This window comes from Peromyscus maniculatus, chromosome 5, assembly GCF_049852395.1.
Source record: "Peromyscus maniculatus bairdii isolate BWxNUB_F1_BW_parent chromosome 5, HU_Pman_BW_mat_3.1, whole genome shotgun sequence".
NCBI classification, from domain to species: Eukaryota; Metazoa; Chordata; class Mammalia; order Rodentia; family Cricetidae; genus Peromyscus; species Peromyscus maniculatus.
Genome location: NC_134856.1, coordinates 17,088,850 through 17,101,492, shown reverse-complemented (window position 1 = coordinate 17,101,492; position 12,643 = coordinate 17,088,850). Strand labels below are relative to the sequence as shown.

Sequence of the window (12,643 nt, the reverse complement as noted above, 5' to 3'; positions counted from 1 at the left end):
ATCTCTGGGTTGGGACCCAGGGCTTCTGTGGGGAGTAGAGTCACGACTCATTGGAGTCTCCTCTCCTGTAAGAAGGGTAGCCGGCCCCAGGATCCCACTAGAACAGACCCTTTGCTTGTCCCAGGGTCACCTGTGTGTCTGAGACCTGATGCTCAGGCCATCCCTGAGCAGATCCCACCAAGACTTTGAGTTAACCCTGAAAAAACGTGCACAGCAGATCCCCCGACACTTCCAGCAATGTGGAAAGTCATTCATAGATACAGGATGCGAGGACAGAAGGCCTGGGGAGGCCCTAGCTGAACGCCCTGCTGGGTGGGCTTCATGGTGACTCAGGGTAGCACCTTCTTGCTTGCCCAGCCTCAGAAACAGAGTAGATTTGGGGGCGGGGCTTGTTGAGACAGGGTTTCTCTGTGTAGCCCCGGCTGTTCTGGAACTCACTCTGTAGACCAGGATGCCCTAGAATTTAGAGATCCGCCTGCCTCTGCCTCCGGAGTGCTGGGATTAAAGGTGTGCTTTAATTAAAGGGTAGTTTTTTGTTTTTCCAACTCTGGTGCCCCACCCCAGATTGTAGGAGTTACCACGAGGTTGCACACTTACTTTCTTAGGCTGGCTTTGTCCTCCAAGCGAATAGGGTTATTCCTGTAAGGCAGATGGGTGGGTAGCTCTCACCTCAGATTGTCCTAATTTGTCAAGGTCTAGGTGACAAAGGATCGGGACATCCACATTTGGCAAGAGAGCCTAAGTTGCAGCCTGGAGGCTTCCAGAAACAGGGGCGTGGCCGGAGGGCAGCCGAGATCTGGAGGGAGGCGGCCCCCGAGACGACACCGCCTAGTCTCCTCCGAGGTGGGAATGGGCCGGGCGCCGGGGACCACGAGGGAGAGAGGTACTTTGGGAACCCCGGAGCTGCGGTCTGTCTGGTGACCTAGGGCTGCGGGCGTGGCTCCCTCCTGCAGACTCAGGGACACGGGAGTGGACCGAGCGCTGCTGGTGACCGAGCCGGAGGCGGCTCCGCGGGGACCGGGTGGGGACGCTCCCGGCCTGCGCCCCGAGGTCCCGGGCCCGCGCCCCCGCACGCTCAGGACGGCCAGCTGGGGGCGCCCGGGCTCTGAGAGCCGCGGGCGGGAATCGGGGGCGCCCGGGCCCTCGGCGGCGGCGGCGGCGGTGGCGGTGGCGGCGGTGGCAGGTGAGCGCGAACGCGGGCCGGGACGTCCTGGGGCTCGGGCGACGGGCGTGGCTGTGGGGTCCTCGCCCCGGTTCCCGCGGGACAGAACGCACGAGGTGGCCGCGGGCGCCTCGGCCCGCCCTTCTCCGGCCGGCCGGGGCGCGGGATCCAGGCCGGCCGCCTCCGCCCCGCGTTTCCCCTCCGAAGCTTCCTTCCCGGCCTGGGGGGGACGCGGGAGGCACGAGGCTCTGGACCACCGCCCTGCTTCCCGCGCATCCCTCCCTTGGAGAGCGCTGGGCTCTTGGTGACGGGGTGACGGGGCGGGTCTGCCCTGTGCCTGCGGGGTAGCCAGGGGTCCAGGTGGTCTGCTTAGAGGGACTGAGGGACCGAGCTCATGAAAGAGCCACCGTGCAGCTGGACCCCGCGAAGGGGGGGCTGGGGTTTGGAAGGAGCCGAGCGGGGACCCCCACAGGCCCCCACATGCCTTCCACAGGAAGGAAGCGGCAGGGTGCTGAGGACCTGGCTAGCTGCCTGGATGCCGTCCTCTCAGGGTAGTGGCTCTCCTAGAGTCAAGAGGCCGGGCCCCGAGCCGAAGCTGGAGAGGAGAGTGGGAGCAGCGTGCTGGTGCTGGACGGAGGATCCAACCAGTGGGGCTGCCTGGCCTGCCGTGTGGCCCAGGGCACTGTCCCCTAGGCCCCCAGGCGAGGGAACGGTTGGAGCAGGGGCTGCTTTGACAGGTGGCAGGGGCCTCACGGGGTAGGGGCAGCTTGTGCACTGGTGACTTGGGGTTTGGTTGACCAGAAAGCTCAGCCCTCAGATCTGTGAGGAGACAGGCCTGCTTGGGAGTGGACGCTGGGCCTATGCAGACTGGCGAGCAGCCTCCCCTAGATGACTTGGGGGTCATTATCTGTGTGGACCACTTCCTGTGGTGCTGAATTCGGCACCTCAGGCACCAGGTTATCTTGGTGTTCCACGGCCTTGGGCTTCTGGGGGTGGATGCTCTTCTGGGGCCTTCTACAAAGGAAGTCTGAGGGAGGTCAGGTTCTCCAGTTCCAAAGGGTCCGGAACATGCCTTGTACCAGTTTACCATGAGTTAGGCCAGGTTAGAATCAGCAGCCTCATTGACAGTTGGGAAAGCTGAGGTCATTCAAGGTAAGTCAGGCCAGGGGCTAGGAGTTAGGCCTAATCTTCTGGCCTTCTCATCCAGTTCTGACGTGGTTCTGATGTGTCAGACCTGCCTGTGAACCGAGCCCCTATGCCCGAAGGCAGAGTCTCCAGTGGGCCTAAGATCACCTGTGGAGAGAAAGGCGGCCTTGCTTGCCCAGTGCCTGCCCACCTCTCCCTTCTTCCTGTGTCTCCCATGCCCGTCATCTCTCTTCAGTAGCTGTGGCCTATGCTGGCCCCTGACGAGCCAGTGGGAAACCCCTCGGTGGCCTGACAGTGTCCGGCCAGGGCAGACCAATGGGTTAAGTCAGACTCCAGTGGCCCTGCCCTCGAGGCCACTGGATGACAGGAAAACAGGGCGTCTTGTCCTTGCCCCCAAATGCTGGTCCTGCAGAGTAGCTCATCTGTGGAGGGTGGTCTTTGTGGAGGAATCTTTGGAGGAGTTTGTTGATGTCATTTATTTGTTACGTGGTGTTTTCAAAATGTCAGTGGGGAGGAGAGGCCGATCTTTTTCCTTCTATGTTCATTCTGGTGAGTTTCCAACAGCCGTCCTGGGGACGTGACACTAGCTTTGCATGAAGCTGCTGTATCTGCTACATCTCCCGTGACCTCCCATGGTGAGGTCTCAGGTCATGAGGCGTTTCGGTCCCAGCAGAGAGGAACACAGGCAGAAGGTATCCCCGGAGGGTCTCCTGCCGAATCTGAGACGTGTGCTGTGTTCCCTGCTGGGCGGAGGCTGGACAGAGGGGCTTGGGGGATGGGGACAGTAGGCCAAGGATGGAGGTGACAAGGTCAGTGACAGCTTTCATTTGGACGCCCGTGTTTCCGGCTCCTCAAAATGGTGGGTGGGGGCTCTGGCTGAAGTTCCAGGATGACTCTTCTGTCCTGGGACAGCAGTGGCCCACAGTTCCTCTCTGAGGAGGCTGAATGTGTGGGCTCAGCCCCCAGACTCCCTCTTTCTTCCCAGATACTGCAGGCTGGACCTCCGATGCCATCTGCAGTGTCATCCGTGCCCGCCTCCGCCTCTGCCTCCCGGCCTTTGCTGTGGTACTTCTTCCTCTCCCGCTGGGCAGCTGGGGTCTGCCTTGGAGAGTGTTCAGGCCCCAGCCACAGCGCTGGCCTCAGCATTCCCTTCAGCTTGGTTAGTCTGTGGGTCAGGGAGATGCCCTGGGGCTCTTGGGCCTTTAGGCTGTCTCTTTTGCCTTTTGAACATAGTGGCCTAGACTGCTGCTGTTCTAAGAAGAGAAAAGGCCGGGACTGGGGAGAGAGCCCAGGCAGGAATGCGCCTGAGCATGATGGCCCGAGTTTAATCCCCAGGACTCATAAAAAAAAAAAATAGTTGGGTGGACCAGGTGTGCTGGCACACTTGGGTGGCAGAGGTGGTGGATCTCTGTGTGTTCTAGGCTAGCCCGGTCTACATAGGAGTTCCAGGACGGCCAGGGCTGTGCCGAGAAACTCCCCACTCCCACACTTGGGTTTTCAAGACAGGATTTCTCTGCTGGAACATGCTCAGTAGACCAGGCTGGCCTTGAACTCAGAGATCCACCTGCCTCTGCCTCCAGAGTGCTAGGACTAAAGGCGTGTGCCACCACCACTCAGCTGAGAGATGCTGTCTCAAAAAACAACAAAACAAAACAGGCAGACGGAAAGTGTGAGTGGTGTGTCAGCACAAGGGAGGCAGACAGGCAGGTCCCTGAGGTTTGCTGGCCATTCGGTGCAGCCTTACCACTGAGTTCCAGGCCAGTGGGAAATCCGTTTAAAACAACAAGGTGGATCTGAGAGATGGACACATAAGGTTGACTTCTGGCCCTTACATGTGCACATATGTACGTATACACATACACAAACAAGAAAAGGCCTCATCCATCCTCTGGCCCCACCCATCCCCAGTCCCCTTTGTCCCCCGTTTACACAGAGGCGGGGAGAACTCTCTGCCCCAGCCCACTGTTTATCTTCCAGTGGCTAACTGGGGCCACAGAATGAGGGGGTGGCACACCGCCAGGGCCATAGCCACATGTGGGAGCTGAGCAGGACCCCGGGAAGTATGCACAGAAAGGTGCTTGCTAATCGCCGGCTGAACGAGGTGTCTGTGTGAAGCCTCCACCTGCTGCAGAGGGAGCCCGGCCCCCACCTGCTGCCAGTGAGGCTGCTGTTGGCATTGAGGCCTGGAGCCAGTGCACAGCCTGGAGGGGACCCTTCTTGAGCTTAACCGCCGCGGGGGCCCCCCCCCACTCACCTTTCCCTGGAGGGGGACACTGGGTGGGCACTTCAGCCTCTCTCAGTGAAGACAGTAAGAACTCAAGGCCAAGGACCAGCCCGGGGTTGAAGGGTCCACAGGAGACCTGAGAGCTGAGCTGCAGGTGGGGAGCCCAGGACTGAGAAAGCTGGGAAGGTTCTGGAAGCAGTGTCGCTGGGAGTGAGATACGGGGGTTCCATGATGAGAGCACTGTGGTGGAGCACGGTCTAGCCTGTGCCAGGCCCTGGGTTCCATCCCAGCACGGCAAACAGACACACACACACACACACACACACACACACACACACACACACACATACACACACACACAACTAGTAAAGAGATCTGTACAGACAGACAAGAAATCAGAGCAAATTAGGGCGACTACACAAATCCAGAGAAAGAATATAGAATTCCTTGTTTTTAAGACTTTTCCGAAGGCTTTTTTTTTTTCTCTTCCTTAATTTTAAAACACCAAGGTTTGTTGTTGAATTCATGATCTTTTGCTTCACCGGCTGAATACTGGGATTCCAGACGTGCACCAGCATGGCAGTATACACTTTAAAGCATTACCTGTCGTACGAGACTGTGGTCTGAATGAAATAGCCTTCATTTGAACGCAGGGACACTAGCTGGTAGTGTTGTTTGTTATCACTAGTCTCGGCTAAGTGTCTCGTTGTCAAAATAACGGAGGGACAGGTCTAGTTCTGTGTTGCAGACCACAGCTCTTAAAGCGAGGTCACATGGTCCGCTCAGATCCACACGGCAGGACATCCCCAGCCCGAACACAGGAGTACTTAGAGTTTCCTGTGGATGACTGCTGCACAATTTTACACAAACCCACCAGTCTCTAGTTTCTTTCGCCAACCCAGAAGGTCAGTGTCACTGGCCATGTTGGGACATGGCAGCCATTGTAGCTCAGTGGCAGTCTTTACAACCAGGCTTTAGCTTGCCAGAGTCCCCTCCTGGCTGGCCTGTCTGTATGGTGGCCTCTAGGGACTCTAGGCTTGCTGGCCTGGGGGCCGTCCAGGGGCTGTCTTCCTTCACCTGCTGTGACTGGGAGGGGTGCTGGGGACTGCAGGGCAGGTGGGGCTTCTGTTGCAGTGTGTTCCCAGTTCTGCCCTGCCCACAGCCCTGAACTGTATACTTGTCTCCATAGGAGGCATGCAAGGTTGCTGGTCCCTGGTCCCTCACCATGGGTGGGGCTAGGGTGGGGCTCTCAGAGGGTCCAGGCTGGGGTTTTTGCCCTACCTTTGCTTACAAAGGAAGTAGCTATCTCTTTTCCGAGCTTCTGGGTTATTCTCTGTAAAATGTGAACACGTACATCTGGTGCCTCCATCAAGGACCATTCTGCCCATGAGGACGGAATGGCTCTGGGCACAGCTGGTCAGAACAGCCTGGAAACAGGGCCATTAGGCAGGAAAGGGGCTTATGGGTAGTGGCCACGGGCATGGTATATGTGACCCTATGGGTGTGCATTACAGTTTCTACCTCATAGAGGAGGGACCAGGTTCTGTGAAGATGGGAAGGGGCTTTAACTTGGTGGGTGTGGGGTGTGACAGATAGGGAAACTGAGGTTTCATGGGTGATATGACCCTTGGAGGTCAACCAGGCCACAGTTGTGAGTGGATGGCAGAGCTGCTGCTTCCTGCAAGGCTTGGATCATGGTCCTTCTCTTAGGCTGGCTTTCATTACTAAGTTCAAGAAACATCCCAGTTTGTTATTAAACTCAGAATCAGAAACTACAGTGATAATGTGGGAACAAAACCTTACAGCCACCTTCCGCTCTCCTTTTGGGGGTGATTTTAAAAAAAAAAAAGATTTTATTTATTATGCATACAGTGTTCTGCCTGCAGGCCAGAAGAGGGCGCTAGATCTCATTATAAATGGTTGTGAGCCACCATGTGGGTGCTGGGAACCGAACGCAGGACCTCTGGAAGAGGAGCCAGTGCTCTTAACCTCTGAGTCATCTCTCCAGTCCTGGGGATGATTTTTTGAGACAGGGTCTTGATATGTATCCCAGGTCAGCCTTGAACTCTTGTTCCTCCTGCCTCAGTCTTCCCAAGCACTGGGATTACAGGTGTGTGCCCCCACACCTTGATTGGGTCTTTTTTTGGGGGAGGGGAACTGAGGATCGAACCCAGAGCCTTACCACTGAGCTAAATCCCTAACCCCTTGATTGGATCTTTACACTTTAAAGTATAATGTTGGATACTGGGGTATGTTTTTTTTCCAGACCATTTTTTCTTAACTTTGGCATTTGTACACACACGCACACAAATCCTGTCGTGGCTGCCCAGAAGATTGAGGCAGGAGGACCACAAGTTCAAGGGCAGCCTGGGCTATGCAGTGGGTTCCGGGGCAGTCTGCGTAACTTAGTGCAACCCTGTCTCAAATCAAAATCGGAAGCAAGCCTAGAGATAAAGGTCAGTCACGTGCTGGCTGTGCAAACATAAGGATGGGACTTGATCTCTCGACCCACATAAAAAGCCAGGCCAGTGTACGCACTTGTGATGAGCCAGGCCAGTGTACACACTTGTGATGCCAGCACTTGGGAGATGGTGGAGACGGGAGGATCTCAGGGGTGCTGGCCAGCCAGTCCAGCCACATTAGTGGGCTCCATGTTCAGTGAGAGACCCTGTCTCAGAAAAATAAGGTGGGAAATATGGTTGTGGAAGACATCTCAGTGTCAACCTTCAGCCTCCCATAGGTGGACACATATGTGTGCATGAAATAGCATTAATTTAAACTCAGCAAGCACATGTGCACTCCCCACGTGAACATGTGTAAACACATACACGAATCAAACAAAATAATCAAAACCAGGGTTGGGAATGCAGTTTAGTGGCAGAGTGCTTGCCTAGCATGCGTGAGCCCCGGGGTTCAGTCTCTAGTACAGAAAAGGGAAAAGAGAATCCAGGCTTTCTTGACTGCTCTCCAAGAAGACTGTCATGTGACCCTGCTCTTTGTGGAGCTGGGGACTGGAAACTAAGGCCTTTCAGACAGAGCAGCATTCAACCAGGGGAGTTCGCTGGTTTCCCCTGACCCCTGTACCTGGACATTAAGCGTGTTCTCAGTGTTTTTCAATATTTAATTTTTTAAAAATGATTTTTAACTATGTTTATGTATATGTGGTGGTGATGGGGAGGAGGAACCACTGAGCATGTGACTGCGGGTGCCTGCAGAAGCAAGAGGCGTCTGGCCCCTGGAGCTGGAGTTACAGGCGGTTGTGAGCTGCTGACGTGTGTGCTGAGAACCAAACGCAGGTCCTCTGCAAGAGCAGCCTGCACTCTTACATGCTAAGCCATCTCTCCAGACCCCTTTTCAGGTTTTTTGTAGTTATATCTCCGCTCAAACAACCAGCAAGCAGCTGCATCCTTGCTCGCAGTGGGAAGACCATTTTAGGCTAAGCTAACGTGGGTCCATTTCCTGACACAGTGGTGGCCGCAGACAAGCACAGGTTTGTGCTAAGCTGTGTCTGGGGTATGGACCCTGCAGGCTCTGGGTGATTTCTGCTACCCGGTAAGCTCCTTTGTGGTCGGGGATGAGACAGGGAGGAGCTCTCCAGAGAGGGCTCTGCCAGGACAGGCATGAGATGCTGTCCGGGCTGGAACCTGGAGTCTGAGTCCAGTGGGTGAGGTGCAGAGACACGGGGAAGGTGGCTAGTGTGCTCTGACTGACAGGTGCCGGGGAGGCAGAGGCCCTGCAGCCTGCTGGGCTTCCAGCAAGAGGCTCTTGTAGACTAGGGGAGGCTATCAGCCTGTCTTTTCTCCAGCTGGGAGTAAGGCACACTGGCTGAGACCCTAGGGAGCCACCTTCCTCTGAGGACCTCACTGTAGAAGGGGCTAAAAGTCACTGGGAGGGGACAACAGGTGTCAGTCAGGGCTCACGGGGATGTGCTTTAGCATTTCATTGTGGAAAAATGGACGTGTGCAGAGCAGTATGGTTACCCCATAGACTCATCCTCGGCCTCCACATCCTGGCTAGCCTCGAGTCATTGCTGCCCACACACTTCCCCCTCCAGACAGCATGATCACTTCATCCGTACAAGTTGGAGTCTGTTCTGTTTCACGAACAGATAATAGTTCTGGAGCACACACGCAACACTAAAATCTGTTAGAACTGATAACGGAATGTAGTGAAGTTCGTGGGCAGAATCCATATACAGGGCAATCAGCCATGTTTCTACACACTTGGAGGGAACTAGCCAGAGAAGAAATAAATCCCATCTCTTCAGCCCAGAAGAGACCTTAGCAATACATTTGACCAAAGGAGATGAAAAACTGCAGACTGAAATTTATCAAGTACTGATGAAAGAAACTGAACAAAAATAAATGGAAGTACATCCTATATTCATGGTTTTGAAGGATTAGTATTGTTGAAATGTCCAAATCACCCAGTTGATCTACAGAGTGTAACCTCCATAAAAATTCCAATGACAATTTTCACAGAAATAGAAGAAACAATAACTGTAAAATTCATGCAAAACCACAGGTGACTCCAAATAGCCAAAGCTACCTCAAGTGAAAAGACCACGGCTGAAGATACCATACATCTTGGTCCCAAACTATGCCACAAAGCTTATGAAATTAAAACAGTATGGTACTGGCATAAAAATGGAACAGGGTAGGGAGATCCAGCTCACCTGTGCATTGATGACTGATTTCCAACCAGATGCCAAAAAATACACAAAGGGAAAAGGACAGTGAAAAGCAGGGATCCACCTACAAGAACATGAAATTAGGCTCCTATCTCGCAGATTTTACACACACACATGCACACCCCAGCCCAAGAGGACTAAAGGCATGTCATCTGATACTACAAAACTTCTTGAAGAGAGAGACAGAGACAGATCCCTGTGGTACTGCTCTGGAAAATAATCTGGATTTTATTCTAAAATCTCAGGTTATGGGATCACATCAGACTAAAGTTTCTTCATGGGGGAGGAGGCAGCATGGAAAGAGGGGGCGTGTGAGCTAGGGGAAATATTTGCAAGGTGAGCATCTGATGAGGGATTGATATCCCAAACATGTGAGATAGTAAAATTGCAGCAGGAGTCTAAAGAGCCTTGTTTGAAGTGGGCACAGTGCAAGCACGGACATGAGTCCTACAAGTAAGCAGCGGACATCCATGCTTGCTAGTCGTCAGGGAAGCACACGCAAAACCGCAGGGCGAGCCTACGTCCCACCCGCCAGAACGGCTGTTAGCAGAATGGTGAGAGATGACTGGTGGCAGCATGTGGAGATGCAGAACCCTGGCACAGTGCTGGTGGGAATGAGGCCGGTGCAGCCATTACGGAAAACGGAGAGGAGGCTTCTCAGGAAACTAGGAACGGGGCTAACACATGCTCCAGCACCAGGTACACAGCCAGAACGCTCCACGTTGGTTTGCTGGAGAGACACTGCCAGCACGCCCACGCTGTTGGCAACTCCATCCAACATAGCAACGTAGAGAGGCATCCTTGGGTCCCAACAGCAGATGCCTGGTGGAGAAAATGTGGCAAGTCACACAGTGAAGCGCTATGGAGCCTCTGAAAGGAGGACATTCTATTACAACAATGCTGATGAATGGAGAAAAAAAGCACAAATCCTGCTTGCTCTCACATCTGTGTGAGGTATAAGGTAATCAAATGCAGAAGCAGGGGAGTGGGGGGCGGGGAAGAGGCAAGCCAAAGGGACAAGCTCTGATTAGATGGAGCACTTTACCAGGAGCTCAGTGGCCCTGTATGGTGACTATTTTTCGTAATGCATAGGTCCAACTTACGGGGATTTTCAAGTTCTCTATCAGGAAAAACAACAAATGTTGAGCGGATTGTGGTATACATGCACCAGCACTCAGGAAGCCAAGGCAGGATCGGCTTGGACTACCTGTCTCAAAAAACAAAATAGCTATTTTTCAGTATTTAAAAAATACAGATCCAGCTGGGTGGTGGTGGCTCATGTCTTTAATCCCAGCACTTGGGAGTCAGAGGCAGGCCGATCTCTGTGAGTTCAAGGTCAGCCTGGTCTACAAAGTGAGTTCCAGCACAGCCAGAGCTGTTATACAGAGAAACCCTTGTCTCGAAAAAACCTTAAAAAAAAAAAAATCCAGATGCAAGCCAGGTGTGATGGCACATCCCAGCACTCAGGATGCAGAGGCAGAGGCAGGCAGATCACTATGAGTTTGAGGCTAGCCTGGTCTACAGAGTGAGTTCCAATACAGCTAGAGCTATATAGTGAGACCTTATCTCAAAAAAACAAAACAAAAATCCAGATCCAAATGGGCCTTGGGAGGTTCCTGTTACATTTTTCATTTGTTGCATATGTGTGGTTGATACTCATTTCTTGCGCGTCTCCCATGTAGCCTTTTCCATGACACCAGTCTCCCACGGTGTTCCTGGTCCCCTGAATCTTGTCAGGTGGTTGTACCCACGGGCTTATCCAATCCAGCTTGACTGTGCTCCATAGACCGTGTGGAGAAGTTGGCTGTGCAGCCTCTGGGAGGTATCTGCTGGGTCCTTCTGGTGGAGTGCTCACTCCAAGGCTTCCAGCGAGGAAAGACCTTCGTTCTTAACCAGGTTCCAGCTGCTAGGTGTGGTGCATCTCTCTAGTTCCCCTCTTTCCTTCACAGTTTACCCACGCGACTTTTCCTCCTGATATTTCCTTCCTTTCCTCTTCCCCTCCCTCCTTATATTTCCTTTCTTCCTTCCAGAACACCGAGGCAGGTGCTCTGCTACCAAGCCCTCGCCTTCTCTCGTTAGCTAAGACCGGAGACATAAATAAAAAGGTAGTGAAAATGTGCGAGGGCCCGGGATGCAGCTCAGTTGGTCGAATGCTTGCCTGGTACCCAGGGGGTCCTGGATTCTACCTACATCACAGCATAAACAGGGTATGGTGAGGAGTGCCACAGGCCACACTTGGCAGTGTGGCGTGTTCAGTCTGGGCTAGAGACCCTTTCTCAAAAGACAGAATGAAAAGGCTGAATGCTGTCATACGATAGTAACTTTCAAGGCCTGGAATATCTTCTTCCTGATTGTTGTTTTCCTATGTGATTCTGGGTGTGAAGCCAGGGCCGGGTGCGCACCACGCTGTGTTCCTTGCTTGAGCTGTCCCCAGGCTCTGCTGGAAGGGATGTGGTCTTCCTCCCTGCCCTCCCAAGGTCATTCCAGGCTGGAGACAGGAAAAGACAGGCACTCGGTGCGGCCCTACTGCCAAGCCTTTCAAAGGAAATCAAGCATTTGGCTGGCAGGACCATTGCTTTCACATCTGTTCTTTTAGGATTCTCTGCTGTTACTCAACATACTGTGACCTGGACTGGCCTCTCCCTTCTGCAAAAGCCCCGTCTCCCCGGCCTGGCCAACATCTGGCAACCACAGAGCCAGCTCCTGCCTCTGGGCAGGCTGCAGCACTCACGGGTGCGGGACTCTTCTTAGCTCTCATGAGACTAGGCCAAGCAGCAGGTTGGCGTTTCTGCACAGGCACGGGCGGTGGGGGCTGGATGGGGGAAGGTGGAGTGCTCAGTGAGATGGGCATTTGGAGCAGCTTGATGGCCACAGTGACTCCATGAGGCCCTAGCTTTCCCTTTGTTTGTCATGGCTTGCATGGCCCTCGTAAGTCCCTTTCTTCTGGAAACCCTGCAGTCTGCCTATGGAATGAAGGTGTGACCAGGACGTTGTCTGTGTGCCCAGCCTGGACAGGAAGAGATCCCTGCGTGTCCCTGAGCCCAGGCTGGGAGGAGCTGAGTCTAAGCATTGGAATGCTCCCCGGACCTCGGGGAAAATCCATCTCCAGGGAGGCTGAGTGACAGGACCACAAGGCTGACAAGGCACCCCTGACTGGCCAGAGCATGGAAGAGCTGCAGAGGGTTGGGGGGACCCGAGCCAGCCTGCCCTGCCTCTAGAGGAGGAGAACCCCCACAGTGCTTCTGCTGCTGGCGGCAGGGTGGGTTCTGTGGGCCTGTGCTGCCCTGTCTAGGGAGGGATGTGCTATAATTCAGTCTGGCAGGAACACCACGAGGTCCTGAAATCCCTGTTGTTGCAGGGAAACCTTCTGCGGGGCCTCTGAGGCAAGAGACGAGAGGTGCTTTGGGCCCTTCTGAACAGG

General features: G+C 54.1%; 1 protein-coding gene across 2 annotated transcripts in view; it reads left to right on the top strand.

The window, feature by feature from the left end:
• Positions 1-800: 800 nt before the first annotated feature.
• Adcy7 (adenylate cyclase 7) overlaps positions 801-12,643 on the top strand; it is a 58,086-nt gene continuing 46,243 nt past the window's right edge. Inside the window, exon 1 of one of the 2 annotated variants that reach the window (XM_076571748.1) lies at positions 801-883. The gene's annotated coding sequence lies outside the window, so the exon portion shown is untranslated. Of the gene's footprint in view, positions 884-1,084; positions 1,184-12,643 lie in introns of those variants that run through there. The other variant, XM_076571746.1, reaches the window with a different exon arrangement.